General features: G+C 39.0%; 1 protein-coding gene across 6 annotated transcripts in view; it reads right to left on the bottom strand.

The window, feature by feature from the left end:
- Window positions 1-24757, bottom strand: part of tox2 (TOX high mobility group box family member 2) — a 235417-nt gene that overhangs the window by 148763 nt on the left and 61897 nt on the right. Inside the window, exon 1 of one of the 6 annotated variants that reach the window (XM_041783961.1) lies at window positions 13701-13785. The exons of the other annotated variants lie outside the window; for them this stretch is intronic. The gene's annotated coding sequence lies outside the window, so the exon portion shown is untranslated. Of the gene's footprint in view, window positions 1-13700; window positions 13786-24757 lie in introns of those variants that run through there. 6 annotated transcript variants of the gene reach the window in all.

The raw sequence follows: 24757 nt of genomic DNA, 5'->3' as shown, positions 1-24757 counted from the left end.
CTGCTTAGTAAATATGCCTTATGAGGAGCAGTTTTTATTGAACAAAAGTCCTCAATTCAAACAGGAAGTAGTATTGATAAGGAGGCCGCAGAGGTGGATGGCACTACGCAGTGCTGGTTGTAACTTGTTGGAAATGCAGACTGGAAGAAGGTGCCATTAAACACGAGGTGAGTTTGGGTGGTTGAACTTGTAACCTATGGCAGCCTCCATAATTAGGCATGTCCCATTACAATGATAAAAATCAAGATTATCTCTGTCTTTGAAAACTTTTGTTAATATCTGGTATAATGTGAGACCTTAATTAAAAAACAATATAACACAGGAATGGTCAAGTTTTAGATTAATATAAATATTTCACACTGTATCTTCAGTTTAATCATATCTAAGCCCTATAATATGTATCATGAGTTAAGAGTATTGCTACATCCCTCATTGCAAAAGTGCTGCAGCAAATGAAAAACGTTAAACTCAAACCCTTTCACTCATAAAACTGAGCCTTTAGAACATTTTTGGTGTTTGATTCAAGATGCAAATACTTGATATAAAAGTGTTACTTTTACCAGCTGCAGAGGAAGTCACTGCCTGTGTAAGGCAGTCTTATACAGTAAGTCAGCTTTAGTGACACATTTAGAAGTTCAATCACACATCGGAGGAGGGGAGAGAGAAAGAGAGAGAGAGGGAGGTTGTGAGGATAAGGCACCAAAGGCAGAGTAAAGCGAGCGAGTGATAGAGAGAGAGGGAGAGAGTGAGAGAGAGCAGGATAAAGATAGAGAGATAGAGAGGGAGAGTTAGTAGAGAGTTGATATGCTGACTACAGGCAGTTGATTTGGTTTCAGAGAGCATTGTTACGGTGCTTTGAATTAATGCCTCCCAAAGAGTCCAATTGTGATTCTTGGGCTGTGCTGACAGAATATTTGACAGCCTAGGGTGAGCTGCTGATCTCAGCCGAATCCTCTGTTCTGTGTGTGTGTGTGTGTGTGTGGAAGTGCATGTGTGTGAATGTATGGTTGATACCCAACACATTCATACACCTACACATGTTCAGATATGTGTGTGTGGATGATAAAAAAAACAGTCAGAAACGCCCACGACAGTATGTGTACGCACTCCCACACACAGAGAGAGTGGACATTATGCGATTCTGGGACTAAAATTACCTCCACATAAATCACATCCTAAATGAATGTAAACTAAACTCAAACAACGCATATGCAAGCACGCTCATAAGCAGGTAAACCGAGCACGTTCACTTAATCAAGATATAAACCCAAGCCCCATTTTTTTCTTCCATTTCCCTGCAGGAATCATGTCGTCCCTCTGGGCTGCAGGGAGAATGAAAAAACACGGATGAGCCCAGAGCTTCATTATTGTGAAGGGAAGAAAAAAGATACTCCATCAAAATAAACAGGCTGCACGGTGCTGCTTTAGTTTGACAGCATCACGACACCATGAAAAATCATTTGTGAAAATGTGACTCACAAACCTGCAGATACGGCACATTTCTTAATTGTGTTCATCATGTCAGGTCTCATTATATGAAGCCGGTTTTTATTCATTGAGCTTAAAATTTGTGTTATGTCTCCAGTATTGCAGTTTTACACGAGTGACCCTAAAATAAATTGTCTTTATTCATTATCTAATAATTTTTCTCTCTCTCTTTATTATTTGATGTTATTCCTTTCATTTTCTTTGTTTAATACAATGAAGGGCTGTGATAGGTTTGGCTAAGGAAAAAGAAACATACTGTCAGTTATGCTGTGTCTCACTTATGCTAAAATATTGGTAAAAAGACCTTTAATTAAAAAGTGGTTTTACCATTGCTAAGATACAATCTGTAAAAGTTGTGTTTCAATGTCACATTTAGTCTAGATTATTTTAAATAATTAGTAGCACTTGTAAAAAACTACACACTTTTTGTACCACTGAGGCATTAGTAAAGAATAAGTCAAACTTAGCTTACCATCTATAAAGCATTATTAACTCTTTGACAAGTTACTATAAACATAGCTATAGCTACTTTATTGATGCATAAGAAAGCATTTCCCCTACACTTACCCTAACCCTAACCATACCCCCTATTAATGGATCAAAAAAAGCTTTTATAGTTGTGTTTCTAAATGACATAAAGGTTTTATTTACTTTAAGAATAATGTGTTCTCTTTTCATGATGCAGCAGTTATTATGTCAATAAAGTCACCAAAATTATCCTAACCCTCAGGACCCTGAGCTGTTTTTTAACCATTATATCTGAACTTACTGTCTTAAAAAGCTTGTAAAACATCAACCCTGTGGTGCTCAGTCATGCTTTAAACATTTGTTTTTCAGGACAACCTGGGCTTGAAGAATAATTGTGCTGCAGTGATGTGATTTGAGTTTTAGAAAAGTTATTTGGCTTTGTATTGTGACACACAATAAACAATAATGTTGTGACTTTATTGCACAAACCTGTTCACGCATCTCTTGGGGACTGAAAAAATAAAAAATCATTCTGTGAAAAAAGTCTTCAAAATAGTCTTAGTTTTATAAAAAAAAAACTGCATTTTTTCTTGTATTGGTTGGTTTCGAACATCGTTAAAGCAGTTCCTGTCTGCAGAGACACAGAGGACCACATCACAGACTCTCTGTCTCTCTTTCTCTCCATTATGAGCTATTCAGGCCATCACCTGCAGGATCTAAAAGTAATGACAGGGCCAGTTTGTCAAAGCATGGATAGCCTCTTTAGAATGGCAAAACAGAGGGCTTGAAATAAGTAAATAGCTACGAATTACGTTTTAAAAGTTATTTTACTTTGGTAACCAGCGTCTTCTCTTGGTGCATATGGCGACATTGGTTTAAAAGGATCAAATAGATCTTATAGATGATATATAAATCAGTAATATTTTACTAATGCTTCAGAAATGTGCGTAATTATAACTAACCGTTCCAAACGATCAGTAACTTGTCAATTTTAGTGGGCTTGCTGATGAAAAACATCACAAGTCCTCACCTATGCGTTACACTGAGCATTTATGAGCCTTCAATTTTTTTCTACATGGTGAGAAGTTTGCCGCACCATCCACATATTCAGGTTAAAGCTGCATCATTAAGGAGACACCATATGTGAATATGATCCAGAAATGCCATTGTCTTCTCTGGGCTGAAGCTCATTTAAAATGGACTGAGGCAAAATGGAAAACTGTTCTGTGGTCATACAAATCAAAATTTAAAACTCTTTTTGGAAACCATGGATGCTGTATGTGCAGACTAAAGAGGAGAGGAACCATCCAGCTTGTTATCAGCGCACAGTTTAAAGGCCTGCATCTCTGGTGGTATGGGGTTGCATTAGTGCCTATGGCGTGAGCAGCTCACACATCTGGAAAGACACTATCAATTCTGAAAAGTATACAGAGGTTCTAGAGCGACGTATGCTCCCATTCAGATGTCTCCTTCAGGAAGGCCTTGCATATTTTAGCAAGACAACGCTAAACCACATCCATCACAAAAGCATGGCTTCACAGTAGAAAAGTCCGGCTGCTGAAATGGCCTTCCTGCACTCTCTATCTTTTACCAAGAGAAAACATTTGGCACATCATAAAAACCAAGCAAAGAAGACCCAGGACTGTTGAGCACCTGGAGTCCCACATCAGTCAAGAATGGGACAACATTCCTCTCCAAAAACTCCATCAACTATTATGTTAATGGAATAATCACTTGCACACTACTTGCCTGTTTGCTTTTTTCTCGTATGTTTGTATTTCCTAAGCCTAGTAACATTATCGATTCAACACCTTAATCTACAGTCATTAATAACCAATAGAAGTGATTGTATAAGCTTTGTCACTATAACGTCCACCTCACATGTGTACCTGAACTTCGATGAGCCCTTCAACCACTGACATGTGTTTGATCTGATAGAAACTAGCTTTTAAACACTTTCACCATAAGACTTAAAAAGCTCTCACCGCTGAGAGGAAATTCTTGTGATATGATTCACATTTACAGTCAAAGCATGAAACCCCCGTGCAGATACTGCTAGTATACCGCATGTTTGACTGTCTGCATGTTATGAGGCAGTGGCCATGACATAAGCAGAATGAGTCAAAGATATTTATAGTTTACAAAAAGTTCTCTTCATTTCCCCTCTTGTGTGAAACTGTCATTCTGCTAATTTGAGAACTTTCTCATCACCGTATCAAGAAGAGTTTGGTATCATTGTGAGTACTCTGCTTTCACTGAGGCTGCCTTTATGAAAGTTTACAGTGTTTTTCAGAGGTTTCCAAGTGAACAAAAACGTAAATTTAGCTTTGAGCATGATAAACCTTTCAGAGGATTTCTTTACCGGAAGGTAGAGCTTCATTAAAATTAACTGTAAAAGAACTAAGAAACAATGGGGAGAACAGAAGGCAGGAAACTTGCAGCCAGCTGAAGAGTATAATTGTGATGCAGGTGTTGATTTCCTGGATGGATACTTCTCTCTCTACCTCTGCACCTCTCTGCCTTCCTGTCTTTCTGCTTTTACATCTTTCTCTCCATCTCGAGTGCCGTGCCTCACCCTAATTAGAAATTCCCCCTCCGACCAACTGAAATTGAATTGCCCATCATTTGCATAATGATAGCTCACCGGGCTGACGGCCGATTTACCGTGAGATGAAATGTAGCAATCACTTAAGAGAGTGACCATGAGGGAGTGAAGGTAAGGCAGGGAGGGGAGGAGGCGGAGGAGGAGGGAGAAAGAGAGAAAAGGAGAGAGGATGAAATGGGATCACACAGATAGAGTGAGGTTAAGAAACGCAGAGTGAAAGAAAGGGAGAAATCCGACAGGTATTTAGGTTATTGTCTCATAGAGTGATATTGCTGGAGGGAAGGCTGTGTCCTCAATATGACAGCAACTGGACACAACAAGGACACATAAGGACGTTTATGTAACACTGTCCTCTTGTAAATGCAAGTACTTCTGTCTATTAGCTCTAATTGTTGGGGAGTATTTTATACAGAGCTACTGTCTGACTGCAGAAATCAGTTCTTTCCAATGGAGATGTAAAGTCCAACATTAGCAGTCTCAGTGCTGGTACCTGAACTTCTGGTTTTCACTAGGGACAATCTGACACTGTGTGAGTGAAGTTGACTGAAGCTTTGAATAGACTGATTGTAAGGTTTCAATTAGGGCTATCAAACAATAAAAAATTAGAATCTCAATTAAGCTCAGAATTTCTGTAGTTAATTATGATTAATCACATCATTTTCCTTGCATTTTAAAACTCCACTATTTTGCATTTAAAAGTGTTTTTGTAACACTAGTAACACATGCTACATTAAGGGTAACTGTCTTCCTGTTTGGATACAGGGCTTGTAGATTGAAAATTATAGTATGAATTTAACCACAGAAAAAGGAACTTGTCTTTGACTGAAAAGGAAATATGACAACAGTTAAAAGGTAAATTTTTGATAACGCAAGGTGTAGATGACTTTTGACTTCTCCACCTATCTGTATATGATTTTTATTCAAGGGAAATGAGGCACTAAGAGCAGTGGTGGACTTATTTTACATCATTGTGGCTGCAGTGGCTTAACCAAAATGCACTGAAAGGGGCAATCAAATATGAGATTAATCAGGCTTAAAATAATGCATAAATTTTGGGTCTTAGTTAATCGTGATTAGTGCAATAAATCTTGACAGCCCTGGTTTCAATAACTTACAACTTTCATTAACACATCATTAAACCCTCTGGTATTGCTTTTGTTTTTTTAATTATTCCTAGGCTTTTTTAAACCATTTTGTCTGGAATGATTTTTCTTCAGGACAACTTGGGATTTAAGAATTTGTCTGCTTCAGTAATGTCACTATTTCTATTAAAGTTATGGGACTATAAAGACAAAGAATAAAACTAAATGGAAATTAAGACTGAAAGACTTTACGTGCGACACACAGTAAACAATAATAAGTATGAATTTTTTAGCAAACATGTTCTCCCATCTCTCAGGTACCAAAAAGTTAAGAAAAATAATAATTCTGTGATAAAAATATCTTCAAAATATTTTCATATTTACAAAAAGTGTCCTTGCGTTTCTTTGTACTGGCTCTATTTGACCCATTATTCAAAGCAGCTCCTGTCTGCTGTGACACAGGGGGCCACATCACGGCCTCTCTGTCTTTCTTTCTCTCCATTATGAGATTTTCAGGCCATCTCCTCCAGGTTCTAAGATTATAGACATGGGCTTTTTGGCAAAGCATGGCACGATGAAGGTTGTGCCGTTGGTTGTCACAGCCCGTCGTAGGAAAACAGTATGGTGGCTAATGCTAAGCTAATGACAGAAACGATTAAAAATGTATTAAAAGCATATTAAAAGGCATTCAATATCTGAGTTACTGTTGTGGATTTAATCTTTTCAGACCACGGAAAGTCAGCAAAGTTCCAGGCTTGCAAGAAAAGCCTCCGTAAGGGCTATGAAGACATGGATAGCATCGTTAGAATGGCACAGTGGAGAGCTTCCAGAGGAAGAAAGTGATTTGCAACAACTTCCGGTTCAAAAGCTTTAAATAACTTGTGTCTCTTCTTAATATAAGACAACATTGATCTCAGAAGGCTGGAGGTTGGAGACAAAAATTTTGGGCAACTTCAATCAGCTGGAGTCCAGGATTTAACTCTTTAAATGCCAGTTTAATCACAAGATGTAAGAATAAATTTTAGGATAAAGATATTCCATACCAACAAAGTGAGTTCTTCCACACAAATGCCATACAGGACCTTCACTTTTGAAGGCCTAAACTGAAAAAAAAATGACTGTGCTGGACATACATATCTGCTAAAACAAGATACATGTATATTTTTGCATATTTAGCCTATTTATTATTTTGATTTATTTATTTATCATTTTTTTAGCCCATTTATTCTGATGCTATCTACACTCTAGATTTCCAATGTGTGAGATGCATTTTCCAGGGGCATGAGGCCTACTGCTGCTTGTGAACATGCACTGCAAAATTAAAACTGAACAGTCATGCAGCTGTTATACTGTCATCATGCACCCAGTCTGAAACTGGGACAAATTTCGTCTTTGAGTGTGTTTAGATGGGTTCAGTTAATATTAACAGCAAATCTACAAAGCAGCCGCCATCATTATGTGAAAAGGTTGGTGTGACCCGCAGTGTAAAAAGAACTTTCAGTAGTCAGATGCTATACTCATGTCCATTTTGGACCAATCAGGCTGCCATCTCTGATGACTTGGGACTCAAAACAACTACCAAATATGTGCAAGTATTGTATTTTCACATCCCTAATCTAAGTATCATATATTTTATGCTAATTCCTATCATCTGTCTTTATGTTTTACTCAATTCTCCAGCTGCATTCTCCCTGGAGTACATAAATGTTTCAGTGAACTGCAGAGTATTTATTACCATAAAAACATAGAAACCACCCTGGGATACAAATAAGACATGTTTTATCTTACTACTTCAATTCACAGCAGCTTATTTTCAGAATGCAATCTACTCAGTAAACAACTTAACAAAGAGTCAGTCAGCAGCCTCTCTAACAGCTGGCAGCAGCGAGATGGTCAAGAAAACATTTACCATTTGGCATCAACAGCCCATAATATTTATACCCTGTTTAATTTTCCCTACTGACAGAAAAACAGCAGACACCCCTCACTGAAGGAAGAAGTGATCATAATGATGCAGGGTAACATGTTTTTAACTTCCAGAACAGGAAATAAAACACTTAAAAACAATCAATGACTGTCAGTGGCTTCCATTGTTGATGCAAATGTGAAGCTGTGGTGCTATTTAAAGCCTCTTAAGTAGATGTTTGGCACGTTCTGACTATGTCCCCTGCAAGAGATCAACACTGGGAACTCCTGAGCCACCCACAGTTTATAAGAAGTGGTCAGGCTGTCAAATGTGTAGCTGTCAGTGAACGCCCCATGAGTGTGACAACTACCGCAGCGCGCACAAATTCCTGTAATCAACAATATGATAATCATCTCATCTCGTTGTCTTGTCTCTGCTGGGGCATCGATCTCACATTCCACCAGGCCCTGGAATTTGATTTGCTTGAAAATCCTGATACGTCTTGTCTGGATGTTGTCACGTAACTACAGAAAAATCAAATAATACAGTGTGATTGGTGTGAAGAGGCAAAAGGACAGTGAAGGGGAACACAAACTTGACATTGAGACGCTTTTTTTTACTCAAAATGCTTATTCATGGGAGTGAGTGGGCAGAGGAAAGTGGTAGAGGTCATATTTGTTTCTAATAGTCGCAGTGATATGTTGGGCTATCAGGTTGGAAGCTCTGCCTGGAGTCTGATAAGGCCACTGTTTATTGTCCAACTTCCACTCTTTAACCTGAGTAACCTCAGACTCTCACACGGTACTTTCCACTCCTTAGCCATTACCTCAACATGTGTGTGCCTGTGTGAGTCTGTGGGAGAAAGGGAGAGAACAACGGTACAATTATACGATGTTTAAAAAAGGTGAATTATGTAGGTCCAACAAAAACTGGGCTTTTAAAATACATGTAAACATTCCAACCCAACTGTAAACCCCACTAAGATTAGTTCCTTGTTCCTTCCATAAACGGTCTAGCATGACTTGATAATGCAGCGGGGGGTTACTCTTAAATGCATACACCTGAATTAGCCCCAAACAAAACCAGCACCAGGCTTTGAACCAGAAACTTATGACTAAGGATAGGGATAGTGTGCATCTCATCTGTACCACATATAAAGCATAATCTAAATACCAAATATACAGAGTGGTAGAGTTGGTCATGTTTTTATAGTTCAACATACACTCTATGGACAAAAGTAGTTGGCCAAACCTGTTAACCATTGAATTTAGATGTTTCGATCAGAACAGGTGTATAAAATCAAGCATCTAGCCATGCAGTCTACATTTGCAAACATTAGTGATACAAAATGGGTCGTTCTGTAGAGCTCAGTGACTTCAATTAGTATTCATGTTTTCATCACTTATGTTATAGATGGTAAAAGCTTCTTTAGATTGATTCAAACTGAGAAAGTGAAAAGAGGGACAGAAAAGAAGGGACACGGCGTGGCTAAAGTAGTGCACTACTGAACTGATGAATTCATTTTATTGGCTATCTGTACATTAAAATGCACACAAATAATCAGTCTAATATAGGTCCTGATAATCGTCCAGGCCATCTGCTTTCAGATACTATCATTAGCATTAGGATAGTGTGCATCTAATTTGTACCAAAGTACAGTAAAATGTACATAAAAAAAATCACAGAGCTATTATAGAGATATAGGTTAAACGATCAATTATTGAAATAAATGAAAAAGAAGTCTTTGCAGTTTGTCCTTAAATGCATGTGATTTTTGGCTTACATCCCAAATCTTGACCTAATTAAAAAGTTCTGTCGATGCTGGATAACTGACAAGTCATCAAAAGCACACAGAAGTCTCACACTCACATAAAGACACTGCACTGCACACTCACATCAGTCAGTGCTCAAATCATTTATGCAGTTCTTCAATCTCTTCCTCTGTCCATCTCTACATAAGAGATCAGCGATCACATGTCGCATGTTAAAGTCGTCCAGCCCAGACAGGAGGGAGTTAAGTCCCTTATCTCTCCTCCCCAGAAGAAATTCCTACTAGAGGCCTCGCTCTGCTGGTTTCCTGCCTTCTTGCCCAATGCCCTATTTTTACTCATCAGGGCTCTAGAATACCAGGGGCAGCTTTTTCCTTGTCACTAACATATTTCCTGCCATTCTCACTCTGACATTTCTCCCCGCTGCACGATTCGCTCAAATCGTTCTCCCTCTTTATGGGTCATAACCTTTCAGTCGAGGCCGTTCATATTCAAATGTACCTGCTGATGCCGGAGCTGCTGCGAGCTCACCTGCCACTTTGGTTGGCCTTTTTTAAGTGTTCACAGGTTTTTTGTTTTTTTTTAAAACATAAGCTTTTGCTGGGTGTTAATTTGAGATCTCTCAGAGAACTGCCAGAAACAATCGGGTCCACTTTGTGCTGAGCTGCCAGGCTGCATGACTGTAGAGTATTATAGTCCATCTGGAAAACCATTAACAGTTAAGTGTTTCAGATTCTGAATGAAATACCTATGTATGCATGTATGTATGCATGTATGCAGATAGCTAGATAGATAGATAGATAGATAGATAGATAGATAGATAGATAGATAGATAGATAGATAGATATGAGACGTGCAATTGCAATGTCAATCCTGCAATACAATACTGAATAGTCAAAAAATCCCTCTGCAACAATCCCCCTGATCAGTATAAAGTAGACTCTATACAATGACTGTTTTGATGAGTCTTTGCTTTAACATTCTCAGTTTTTTATGCCTTGGCTTTGTGTTTTAAATGTGAACCACTATATTAGCTGAAGATTTTCATAAAAGACTAAATTCTCCAGTGGTGGACTCTGGATGTCTGAAGGGCAGGGGCAAAAATAATCAAAGGGCACCTGCTGTTTATAGTGGGGCAGTAGCACCCAAAAGTTGATACATTTGTAATGAAACTCTAAAATAACCCTTGTTAAGATTAAGATATTTTTCACAATGGAACTAAAGAAACTACACCTCTGGAAAACAGAGGAGGAAGGCACTACATGACACAAAAGAGGGCACTTTGTTAGATTTTGTCCACTTACAGGGCAAAAAGGAGGGCACTTTGTCAAATTTTGTCCACTTACAGGGCAAAAAGGAGGGCACTTTGTCAAATTTTGTCCACTTACAAGGCACCAAAGAGGGCACACTATCAAATTTTGTCCACTTACAGGGCATCATGAGACTACCGCCCCTGCCCCTCCTTAAGTCCATCAGCGCCATTCTCCATATGATCCGGATCATCGTCTGGATCCAGGATTTTTTTTTTTTAGGAGTAAATCACAGCATGGGGGACTGAGCTGCCTTGGCGGAGGTCTGCGCTCTCTGAGTGTTTTTCTAGTTACTGCTACATCAGTAGCATATTCAATATTAAGGACTACTTTTTACCTGGATTGGAAAGTGGAAGGAAGTAAGGTTAGTATTACTAGCATTAATTTACATTAATTATTCCCTTTTAGAATTTTGGTTCAGACAAATTCAGTGGAAAATTCATTAAAAGCTTAAACGCTTTTGTGACAAATCCCTGCAAAAGGTCAACTGTTGCCCTCACAAGCAAATGATGTCTCTGTGCTTCAGTGTTGACAGTATAAAAATTAAGTAATGGACACCCATCCTGTCCTGTTTCTCTGTCTAATAATCTGTTTGCAAGAGACATTTTCAGTCTACAGACCAATTAGAAGTTGCTATCGATCAATCACAGGTAGAACTTTTACTTTGCTGTAAACTTTTAAAGTCTGTTGCACTTCAGTCATTGATGAAATTTATTTTATCAGGAAACTTAGCAAGTCACAATGCAATACAGAAATTGCTCAAATAAGATGATGCTTTGTTGAGTTGGATAACAAGCCCCTTGTTTGTTTAACTTTTTGTTTTGCTTTACGCTACATTGCAAACTATATTTAGGCGACTTAATGCTAAAAACAATGAAACTGATGCTAACAGTGTGGGTTCGACCAAAATTACACCCTCTGGAAAATACAGCTGTACAGACTATTAATTACTCCTCTTTTTGTCATTTCATTATTAACCAACTTAGCAGCTGTCATGATAGCAAGCAGACTCTAGTTTAGATATTACACAACACAGCTTTAAGCATATTTCTAGTCTTCTGATTCCCCTGAGTCCAGTCTTGATAAGCTCTCAGCCTTTCATTGCTGACAGGTATTTTCAAAGCTGGTACCATCCTGTCACATCTACAAATCAAAACCCTGATTTCCTCCTGGTCCCTCCACTTTACTGAAGCCTTTTATAACCAGTTTGAGCGACAAGGTGAATCTGAATGCACTACTTCACTTGTACGGCGGTACAGAATGTGCAGTTAGAGAAAATTTAAAGTAAGAGGCCTGAGGAGGCCTGAGAAGGAGAATGAATGGCACTTTAATGAATGTCTGGGGAGACATGATATCAGTGACTGGCTCTTACAGTGCAGCTTTCATCCTATTCATACACCAGCATGCTTTAAATGCAGCTGGATCGATGCTGGTTAAAAACACTAATGGCACATAAAGGGAGTACACTCTGCTACTGTGTTTCTTTCTTTCTGAGGTCTGATCACTCCAAGACTATTACAGGAATGCAGAGAACATCCAGCCAGATTCAGGTGAAGAAAATAGTCTTTTGTCTACATTATCAAGGCTCCTTTTCCTGCAAAGCGCTGAGGGTTTGGCCTCGTGTTCATTTTTTGCACTAATAAACGAGCTGATATTCATTCAGATGAGTGGAATATCATGAACCAGAGACGGTGGACACCTGCGCTCGAATCACTCTTTCTATTGTACGGCTTATTTTTTTTGTCCCTTTTAGTGACTACATTTATGAATATCAATATTATTTCGCAGTCAGAGGTAAATGGTATTGAATGGTTGCCAAGCTGCTGGAGGGGCAGACTGCTCAGCTGACTAAAAGAGCCATTCTCCATTTTATCTCTCAATCAGTGTGTATTTTGTGCATGCGTGCATGTGTGTGTAAATGCCTGTTTCATTTGATGAGGAGCAGAACGAGCCGGAGCTTGCCATGTGAGAAAAAGTTCACGTGATGCAGGCAAATACAGCCGGTCTTCAGCAGGATGGAAAGACTGTAATCAAACCATAAATCAGAAATCACTGAACTGCCATCCTCCTACCCACCCCCTCTCCCCCTCACTCTCTCTTTTTTACTTTGCTACTACCCTCCTACTCCTCTGTGCACAGCTCCTTGTATAGCATGTTACATACAGGCATGCATTCACTGCACTAGATGAGATGAAGAACTGATCAGACAAATTTATCTTGACTTTATCAGAGAATCAGAATTGTGGTTTGAAGTCCAATAGGATTACACCAGGACCTGCATGATACAAGAAAAACATGGGATGCCCAGTATAATACTGTGATAGTGTATACATAGCACATAGGGGGCACATAATGATTGTCTATTTTTAAGCTTTCTCAGAAAAAGTATTAATTCACTGTAATTTTGTGCTGTTTTCTAAATGAATGTCTGTGCTGATATACCTATAAAAAGTAATCACCTCTAAAAATGGAAGATCCAGTCACTGGTTAATTATTCCTGGCTACCATTACTCCATGGAGTCAAAAGAACACTTCAGAGAAAAAGTTACTAAAAATTATAAGAACAAACCTTGTAAAAATGAAACATAACATACTAAATCAGTGTTTAATACCCTGAATATATGAAGCTGTTTTATTTTTATTAACTAAGAAGTTTGTCACTTCTACAGTACCACAAAAGAGAGCAAATAACATAAACCTTTTTTTAAAATTCCACTGGTTCCATGGTTAGCACCTGAAGTGAGCATGGCAGTCCAGGATCTGACCGTTTGATGTCTCTATTTTACACACTGCACCTTTAAGTTTGAATGGAAGGAATATGGCACATGTGTAAATCTGCCTACATCAGGCCATCCTCACAAATTGAGTGACAGTGCAAGGAGACTCGCAAGAGAGGCCACCAAGACACCTATGGCTACTCTGAAGGAGCTACAAGCTTCATCAGCTGAGATAGGAGAGACTCTGCAGACAACAACTGTTGCTCGGGTTCATCAGTCAAAGTTTAATGGGAGGGGAGTGGCAAAGAGAAAGCCACTGTAAAAGAAAACTCATTAAATCTCAACCAAAACTCACCAGAGGGCATGTGGGAGACTCCGTGGTCAAGTGGGAGAAAGTTTGGTCTGATGAGACCAAAATGGTGCTTTCCGGCCATCAGACAAGACAGTACTTCTGGCAGACATTGAACACTGCAAGTCACCTCAAACACACCATCCCCACTGTGAAGCACAGTGGTGGCAGCATCATGCTGTTGGGATGCTTCAAAGCAGCTGGCCCTGGAAGGCTCATAAGGGTTGAGGGGTTGGAAAGGGGGTTAACATTTACATGTTTGATTCAGAACTTCGCTCTTTCTGTTACTTAATGATCAAACTGTGAATAACTCAGCATTCTTGGCTTACATGTAAACAAAGTTGGGCACATGTTTGTTAATCTGCTAGTCATTAATTATCAGTGTAACTTTATTTACATCAGTTTTTCACATGGATGCTTAGTTTAAAATCAATAACTAGAAACCATCATTTTCCAGTTCATGTGGATTTGGTCAATGTCATTTCCATTTCATTCAACTACTGATGAAGTTTTACTGAGAGTTTATTTGTTTACCAGAGCAGCAAGAAGATCCAAACCCTGCTCTTACATGATAAGATGGATTGAAAACCTGAGTAACAGCATACTGTCTACTGTACTTTAGAGAGCTTATTGAATAACGAGCCCATCTCTGCCCAGGGCACTTTTATTGTGAAAGGCTGCTTGACCTACATGAAGACAGTACTATTGGAGCACCGCTGCGGCACACAAACAATGCTAAACACGGATGTTGGGCTGGTGCTTGTTAACAGAATTAAATGATTTGGTGCTATTGAAATCAATATGTTTGTCAATGGATTAAGGGTTAAACAAAGTAAAATTATCAATTAACTAATTCCAACTCAGAATACAGAAAAGAAAACAGCCACAATGCACAGTATAAAACAAAAATCAAACCCTGGAATTATCAGTAGTATCATGGAGAAAACGGACACTGTACTGGGAAAACTAAAGCTCTATTTTAATATTTTCCTAGAGGTTATTGTTTGCTGAATTTGGCTGTATTGTGTATTAAACCCTCCCTTTCCATACCTTAAACAAACAATTGCATGTTCATCTGTTTGCTCTACCTTCTCACAAACCCTCCATATTTGTCTGGCTGCGACTTCCACAGAGAGCCACCTGGTGCGCTGTAATATCAGGAGAACAAGGGGGTCATTGTGGACGAGCTGTGTGATATCAAGGAGAGTGACCCATTTAGAGGCCGGCCTCTGAGCTTGACAAGCCTCTGTTATGTCTAGGACATCTGGAAGACCGGATCCTCTCACTCCCGCTGCACCGAACATACGAGTCAATCCTTTACAGAGAGAAAGAGACGTGGGTATTTCACACCCTCAGGTAGAGGATTTACTGAAGGGCTGAAGGCTGTAAAGTGATGCTAGGATCTGAAAAAATCTGGAGGGGATCCAAACAATATGAAAAGCTGTTGTGGTCATCTTGTAGGGGCATGTTGGTGTCTGCTGCTCAGCACAAATACCTGGCAAAGATCGAGTCTATCTTATTATTCAAATAAAAATGACTTTTTCAGATGCTGATTCATTCCCGTGATGTATGACCTTCAGAGGATGTTAAATAAATACATACATAAATAACAATAAAAATAGTATACATACATTTTTTTCAACTTCTTTTACATTAATTTTTTGCCATGATCAGACCTGATCATACATATCAAACATTAGTTAAATTTGCGGGATTTAACCCTTCAAATGCCTAGGTACAAGAGCTCTGATGTAGAAAACACAAAAAAGGAAAATAATATATACTGCTTTTACTATTTTTATGCATTTTTTTATTTTAAGATTTAAATAAACTGTTATACTCAAGTGTAAAAGGCCAAAAATGGATGCTATGCTTCAACAGCAATAAAAAAAACTACATTTTTTCAAAAAATGTTCACTTTTTAGCATTAAGTTTTTAATCAAGATTAGACCTGATCATAAATATCAAATAATAATAATTTTGGGGGAGTTTAATCCTTTAAATGGTAGTTTCAGTGCAAGAGTCTGAAGTTTGTAATGGCAAAAACACAAAAATTTAAATATTTCTATTATACTACATTTAAATAGGATTTTATTGAAGGAGACTATCACAGCACTGATAACACTGATGATGAGAGCAACTTTGAGTTGTATGCTTTTTATTTTAAGAAGTTGTTACAATACTTCCCCTGCAGGGAAAAAAAACATTCAATTTCCATTCATGCCAAATATTGAAAAAAGACAGAAATTTTGTGACAAACAAGAAAAACTGTAAATCTGAAGCAAAAACTGCAGAATTCAAGCCTAATATCATAAAATTTGTGTTTTTTTTACTGCAGTGGTTTGGGAAGCAAACAGGGATGTCACTAGGACTGAAAGATGGGGGGCTTAGCCCCAAAGGGTTTTTTTGTTTGTTTGTTTGTTTGTTTTTGCTTTTCACACATTAAAAGACTTTATTAATTGATTTGTTATGTGTTGTAGAGCACTTATCAGGACCTATTATCCGGCTCACTTTCTTTCCCCGCCTTTTTTAAAAGACCCTCTGCCTATCCTTTCCTAAGCTTTCTACAGGTCTTTTTTAACAACAGTCTAAGTGAGGTGAGTTGGTACTTAAAAGTCCATGTTGGGGTGAGTTCTTGTCTGAGGACAGTCTGTACCAGTGGTAGTCAACCTTACTCTACCCAGGAGCCACATCGTCTTAAAAAAAAACTTTAGCGACAGCTACAATCCAAAACCGGGATGTAAGGTAGATCAATCGATCTATTGTTGAAATAAAATGAAAGCGTGAATTGGTGGATTATTGTGTGGTGAAAAGGGGTGGAACAGGCAACATAAAAATGTCTGTAGTGTCAGAAGAAAGGACATGTCACTGATAATTAGAATATTTTTTTATACATAGAAGTTCCACCTGGCCTAAAGACTTATTCAGATATTAGAATGTGCCAAGTTTGCTCTATGAAATGATTTTAAAAGAGTTGATGAATTATGGTTGGCTATTTGGGTATTTATATCTCACATTTGGACATTTACTGTAGTTCTGTGGCTCCAACAACCTAAAAGGGATGCTTTCTATTTTACCCACTCATTATTAATGCTTATATCTAAATGGGGAGGGTGTTCATATTGGTCTTTGCCCTGGGCCTCAAAATGACTAAAACCAGCCCTGCAGCTCTCTGGACACATCGTTTTGTCCTGCCTCATTTTGTAGCTTTGGTTTAATGTGTGTCACAGACAAGAATAAAACACCCACATCTGGAAAAGTTTCACTAGATATTACGTTATCTCAACATGTGAGCTGTGTGTGTTAGGCTCTTCGAACATTGGACAGAAAGTGACATAATAATTGGTGCATTGCTTAATCGATTTAGTTACTATGTTTACAGTAATTATTATTTGAGGGTGGCTTAACACCCCCTAAAAAAGCCTAACATTGATGGGTTCAAACATAGTTTTTTGAACAGTTTTCAATGGAGCATATTAGGTCACCCTGAGTGTATACAAAAAGTGTACAGAGCTCATTATCAACCTGCTGCAGGTGCTGATATTACAATTTCAAAATTCTACAGACACCCCCCCCAGAAAAAAAAAGTATGTTGTTGGCATTAACACAGTCAAATGATAATAAAAAAGATACCAAAAACGCTGCATAATGGCTTCAACACTCTCTACGGGTTAATGGCTGTTGCAGAAGAAACTCTGTTTGAAAGACCTAAAATACTGAATTCAGAAGAAATGTTTCTGCTCATGTTTCGCACACAATGTTGTCCAGAAACGGCTAAGATTTGTCCAATGAAGCTGCAGTGTTGTGCATTATATAAACGAATACATGAATGCATAATGAGCGTCCAAAATGAGCCAAGGAAAGCACTCTGAACAAATCCCCCAGGGGAAAGGAAATTATTCTGAATAGACGAGGACACAATTCATAATAATTTTGGTGAGGGGAACTTTCTTCTTCTCTTTACTTAAAAATGCACGCTTTAAATGTAAAACCAGAACTAGCCTACATCTTTTGAGTGGTGCAGTTAAGCGGCACTGTAAGGGCTTTACACTCAATTCAAAGGCTCTTTTTTAGATTACAGCCTGAGGTAAGATTGACACATAAACAACATAATGTATGTAAAGATCAAATATGAGCCTTTGTGCTGAACACAGCTGCTACAAAACAACAGCTAAGGCTTTTAAAAGAACCCCACTGTCGTTTGACTTTTTGTAGCCTGAACAATATTTCTGTATCATGAGGTAATTCATTTTTCTATGGAGAGGCAATTGGCTGCAAAGATTGAATCATTGGCCCTTGTTTCATTTTCCATGTAATTAAATCAGCTTCTGGGAGGGGAAAAAAACGTTGTAAGCTGGCATACAATTTAGGGAAAATTAGCATTTTTAATCACAGTACATTACTTTAATAACTCAATAAATCTGTGGCAGCTGGAGCATCTGAGAATGTTGTCACAGCCACTTAGCTCCGCGCCTGCAACTAATACAGGCTGATGAGAATCCGCCTGAGAGAGAGAGAGAGAGAAAGAGAGAGAGAGGGGAATAAAATAGGGTAAGAGAAGCAAAAGAAAAGAAACCCAGCAGAGTGAGACAGAGAGGAAGAGGATCCACAGAGAGGGAAACAAAAGCGTGGCAGGTGAGAAAGAGGAGCGAGCACAACCAGGGGGAAAGAAAGGAACGGCACGGCGAAGTCTCTGGCACAGAGAGAAGCTCAGCACTTGTCGCACCTCGTTCAGTTATTAACTGTTAATCCCCAATTAGCTCATTCGTCACCTCGGTGTCGTACATGAGACCTGCTTAGCCCTCGAGCTGCTTTGTTGCCCGGGAAGATAGTAGTTGCCAAATACACTAAACAAGCCCAAACGACTGCGGAAAAATGTAATTTAAATGTAAAGGGATGTCAAGAAATGGGAATCCTCCTCCGAATGCAAACAGTACTCGACCAAAGACATGAGAGCTACTACAAATCAAAGCGGATGTACAAACTTCTGACCCTGCCACAGAAGGACTCCAGTCTCTTTACAGTAAAGAGAAAAGCAAAAATGTTTTTGAAACAGATGAAAAGCTTAAAGTGTTGCTTTGAGGTCAAGAATTTGTTAATGGATAACCTCTCCATATCTAAATCTTTGCATACTTTTTCCATTTCACTGCTACAGGCACTTTTCAGTTCAAACTGCATTTTTTCACAGACACAGAATGCTGTTCACTTCAGATGTGAAAAGCACTGATCAACTGCACGCAGTTTTTGAAAGGAGTTTCCCAAATAGATGTCTGTTACCTTCTTTAGTGCAAAACAAGGAAAAATCTAAACGTTGCTGGAGTTCTTCAAGACCTCTCATACCCTTTAAACCTACCCTGAACAGAGCTAGATGTAAAGGACTCATATTCGTTGGCTTATATTAGTAGCTCCAGCCGACTATCAGTTAAGGCATGCACATATACAGACATGTGCAGAAGTTTTAGGCATGTAGGGTGCTAAGTATTCATCATTTGTGCCATAACTCAGGGCTGGAGGGGGTGCGGAGTCAAGCCTGACACATGTCCACATGTGTGTCACCTGGCAGCCAAGGTCAAGCTTAAAGGGGACTTTTTCAGGCTTTCCCTTAAACCCCCCCCCACCTTTCAGAAAATGTGTACTAAAACAAGCTGTTCTAAGATTTCAGCTTTATGTTATCATGTGGGGAGTTAGCCCCGCCCCCAGGTTCAGCTGGTCCTCCCCGATTGGAAGAACACTCTGCCCTCCTCTCCTGATCTCAGCTGGCAGCCAAGAGGGAGATCAGGAAAGCTACATCCATTTCCTAAGAGGGGCGTGGTCAGGGGCGGAGACAGACAGCTCAGTAACATTTAAAGCCACAGACACAGAAAAAGAGTGTTTTGTTCTGAAACAAACTTCACAGGCATGGATCTCTGAGACCAATATAAACTTGTCTTAAAAGGGTAAAACATGTCCCCTTTAATGGAATCTCTTAGTCTGGGCCTTTTCCCCCTTGGTAAGGTACCCAGAGACCACTGGCAATTTTTGGGCCCTTGGGACATGCACAGAGATTCATGGCAACCCTTCTACCTGTCCAAATGATACCCTAGACAGTGCTTATTTTGTCACATCCACCCTTTGACCCGCCCTAAAGGTGTGGATTTTCATCAGATTATTTCATCATGCCCCTGGTAAAATACAGGGACATCCAGAGCATGACTGGGATTTTTTTCACCTGTGCCCTCAGCAGGGCTAACTTGTCCCTGCACACCTTACTCTAGCCTAAATTTTTTGTCCACATGCCAAAAAGTTCTGCACAACACTGTGTATGACCTACCAATAAAGTGAAGAAATATAAAAGACTAAAAAATCTACATAAAATGTTTGTTAACTTTATGCTAACATATGATGGAAAATGCCATTAAGAAAGGCTAACAAATGCAGTACAATTGCTTTAACTGTAACTTAAGAAACAATATTTGATTTGGCAAAACTAAGCATTGCTTAACTGATCACTCATTTAATAATGTTAAGTAAAGAGATACTCTGGATACACAAATATGTATGAAAAAACATTTAGAAGTGGGTTTTCCCTCTTTAAAAAAGATACTGTGCAAGTATTCACATTTTAACATTGGAGAGTAGCCAAATGTTGACAAATAAGTCTTTAATTTGTTATACTAAGGTTGTTTTATCATCATAATCTACCCTTGAATAAATCTTGCTTTACCATTATGAAACTCTCAAGTGGCTCATCTTGATATGAACTGACTAACGGTGCTGTGAGAGTTCAGAAACTCAAAACTACCTTGTTGGTCAGAGTGATGTCTGAGGTCGGACAGCCTTTGTGAAAATAAGAGTAAACGTGAGCAGGTGCACGAGCACAAATGAAAGCAAGAGCTGCTCTCCTGTCAGCACATGCATGCCTGCATGGGAAACAGGATTGTATCTTTGCACTAAGTGTGATACTATCTACCATATTCTTTCTTTTCTTTTCACTTCTAAAGTTTGCAGAATTGCTCGTCAGGACTCTTTTCTCTAGATAACGCTCTATCTCTCCATCTCCTCTTCCTCTCTGCAGATGTTTGTTTTCTACAAGTTCAGAGCTGCAACAAGCAGAAAAGGTACATCATTTTAAAGCTTCATGCCGTATCCTCAAGCTTGGGCTTTCACGCGCATCTAGGTATCTGGCAAAGCACACGCATTGTAGACGACATAAAGGAAAAAAATCCTGCGCCTTATTGAGATATGAGTTTACATCCGACATAGGCAGAGAAGGCCCGTGAAAGCATTATGGCACACAATCAATGCCCCGGAGGTGTATTGGCATGCATCTGTGCCCATTTGCTCTATCTTCGCAGCTCCATTGAGGAGACTGAGGAGCCTTGTTTCCACTGATACACAGCTTTTTGATTCACTTAGCAGGCTTTGTCATGTGCATGTTGGATTAAGCCCCTGACAGAAAATCAACCGTGCAGCCTGAGCATACACCGACCGAGCTGCAGGACCCACAAACCTGCAAACAGCCACTAGCGCCAGTCTGCTAATAATTAGCCCATCATCTCAGCACCACTCCGCCGGTCTGTCCTCAAAGTTCGCTCTCTAGAAGTGTCACAGCATCGGACATACAGGGATATTTCCATGTGCTCTCAGGGGACAAGCAGGGACACACTACTTCTAGTTTCCTCTATCGACTGTGTGACTAACGCTAAAATAGCACCCGGAGAGGCTAAGTCGATTTGACAGGACACGTACAAGGAAAAGCTATTATAACGCCATGCCAGGCTGATTTTGTAAGAACGGCTCGACTGGGCAGCCCGATCCATTTGCAGATCAGGCAACAGTGGATCAGAGGCATGCAGCTGGACCTTTTTTTTTGTTTTATAATACTCCACAGCAAACACAACACGCTAGCAGCTAAAATTTATAGCTCTGACTTTATCTCCTGGTTCCTCTTTCTTCTCTCCATTTCACTCTATTGTTCAGCTGTTTTCACACTGTCATTAGAAATCACTGTTATTATTCTGCTTTAAAAAATCCCTGAAATGAAACCACAAAAGTTCACTACAAGGGTACAATTTCTAAAAATCTGTTACAGAATCTGTGAGCGTTTGTGTCTTTATTGTGGTTCATGGTGCCTGTAGAAGAGGAAGATCACTTTGTACTTTGTGAGAGCCAAAACAACCTCACGTCAATTACTGTAGGTCTTTACGCGGCTAATGGGAAGGAAGTGATAACAGAAGGGTTTATCCACACCATCTTTACTTATTAGTCATTTTGTTCCTGACCCATTTCTCTTGAAAGAGCTAATAGAGCAGATTTAAATATCTTCGTCACGCACAAAAACCACCTGCACACCTTTGGTTGAATGTATTGTTGCAAATTACACCGCGTTCCACATTATTATGCAAATGACGTTTTTCTCTGATTTTCTAAATATCAATGCAAATGACAGTCATAATATTTTTCAAGTCATCAACAGTTAGAGTATAATTCAAATGTTTTTGAACAAACTTCATAATGATAACTATTATTGTTTTAAAAATACAAACCTCAAAATGCACTTTTCCACATGTTCCACATTATTAAGCAGGCCACAGGTTTCAGCAATATGGGAGAGAAAAAGGATCTCTCTGCAGCTGAAAAGTGTCAAATAGTGTAATGCCTTGGACAAGGAATGAAAACATGAGATATTTCAGGAAAAATTAAGCATGATCATTGTACTGTGAAGAAATTTGTGGCTGATTCAGAGCACAGATGGGTTTGTGCAGATAAAGACATAATGAGGAAGGTTTCTGATGGACAAATACATCAGATTAAGAGAGCAGATGCTAAAATGCCATTACAAAGCAGCAAACAAGTATTTGAAGCTGCTGGTGCCTCTGGAGTCCCACCAACCTCAAGGTGTAGGATCCTCCAGAGGCTTGCAGTCGTGTATAAACCTACTATTCAGCCACCCCTAACCAATGCTCACAAGCAGAAATGGTTGCAGTGGGCCCAGAAATACATGATGACTCATTTTCAAACAGTCTTGTTGACTGATGAGTGCCGTGCAACCCTGGATTGTCCAGATGGAGGAGTAGTGGATGGTTGGTGGATGGCCACCATGTCCCAATGAGGCCGGGACGTCAACAAGGAGGGGGCGGAGTCATGTTTGGGCCGGAATCACGAGGAGAGAGCTGATAGGCCCCTTTAGGGTCCCTGAAGGTGTGAAAATGACCTCGGCAAAGTATGTAGAGTTTCTGACTGACGACTTTCTTCCATGGTACAAAAACAGAATCGTGCCTTCTGTAGCAAAATTTTCTTCAAGCATGACAATGCTCCATCTCAAGCTGCAAAGAATCCCTCTGTGTCATTGGCTGCTATGGGCATAAAAGGAGAGAAACTCATGGTGTGGCCCCATCCTCCCCTGATCTCAACCCTACTGAGAACCTTTGGAGCATCCTCAAGCTAAAGATCTATGAGGGTGGGAGGCAGTTCACATCAAAACAGCAGCTCTGGGAGGATATTCTGACATCCTGCAAAAAAATTCTAGCAGAAACTCTAAAAAACTCACAAGTTCAATGGATGCAAGAATAGTGAAGGTGATATCAAAGAAGGGCTCCTATGTTAACATGGAACTTGTCCTGTTAAGATGTTTTTGATTGAAATAGCTTTGATTTCAGTAAATATGACCCCCTGATGCTGCAATTTCTACAAATGACCATTTTCAGTTCTTTACAACCTATAAAATGTTTTAAAAAGCTGTTGTGCTTAATAACGTGGAACAGTACATTTTGAGGTTTTTATGTTTTTTTAAAATAATTTTTGTCATTATGAAGTTTTTTCAAAAACATTTGAATTATGCTCTAATGGCTGATGACTTGAAAAATATTCTGTCATTTGCATTAATATTTAGGAAAATCAGAGAAAAATATCATTTGCGTAATAACGTGGAATGCGGTGAACATAAAAAAACCCACCTAGTTAAGTAGAACTTGACAATTTTACTCTTTTTCCTCATTTAACCTGCAGCACAAATATTGTTTTATTCATAAAATAAAAAATGTGTCTGCTCTTAGTCCAAATACAGGGTTTCCCATGTGACAGAGCAGGAGTTCAGCTCACACAAATGCTTCACAATCTACCATGATATCCTTAACATTATGGTGGAGACAGAGGCAAACGATCTCAGAGTGTTTTAAAAGACTGTTTTGTAGATCACAGATCTAATCTATTATAGAGCAAGGTGAATTTGTACATCAAACACAGTATTTTAATCATGTATGTTAAAACATTTTGAAGAGTTTATGAATACAGTCAGTCCCCATACATTAATTATGGTAAATAATCTCGAGCTTTTAAACCCACATTAGCACACTGAAGGCATCAGCATTAGTTTATCCCATCAAACACATCTACACTAATTAACATGCCATCAACTAAGCAGTGGGAGCAAATTGGGCTTACGTGTCTTGCCCAATGACACATCAACATGTGACTGCAGGAGCTGGGGAACAAACCCAAACTTTCTGATTGTGGGACAACTAACTCTACCTACTGAGCCACAGTCGCCTCAAATATTTATCCCTCGAAACTCATGAATGTGCATCTTTAACTGTGTTAACTCTACCTGGTAAAAGAAGGATGCTTTTATGGAAATAATATAGTTCAGGCCCTGGGGAGCATATGCGGCCCTCCCTCTCACTCAGTGTGGCCCTCAAGTTAATTTCAAATATCTAGAAATTGCAAAAATGAGAACCATCATGAAACGCAAATATGAAAAATAAAGACTTGACGATTGTCTTGATTAGTGGTATATTTTGGCAAAAAATAAGAGATATAAATAGCTTTAATTGTAGCACTAAAAACTATATTGTTTTTTTGCATTTGTATTAAAAAGATGTGCAAGTAATATAAAATAATATAACCATTAATCTTTATGTTCATTGTACTATACAAACACTTTATATTGCTTTCAATTCTGTGTTAAGCTGATCAAATGAAGCATTGCACAGTTTGTAACAAATTGGCCATCTGGCAAAGAGAATGATATATTTGTCCAAATCCTGTTGATATTTGAGAAAGTCAGAAACTTTTAATAAAAATTA

The sequence above is a fragment of the Cheilinus undulatus genome, linkage group 3 (assembly GCF_018320785.1).
Source record: "Cheilinus undulatus linkage group 3, ASM1832078v1, whole genome shotgun sequence".
NCBI classification, from domain to species: domain Eukaryota; kingdom Metazoa; phylum Chordata; class Actinopteri; order Labriformes; family Labridae; genus Cheilinus; species Cheilinus undulatus.
The sequence above is the reverse complement of the archived record's forward strand: the minus strand, read 5'-3'. Positions and strand labels throughout refer to the sequence as shown.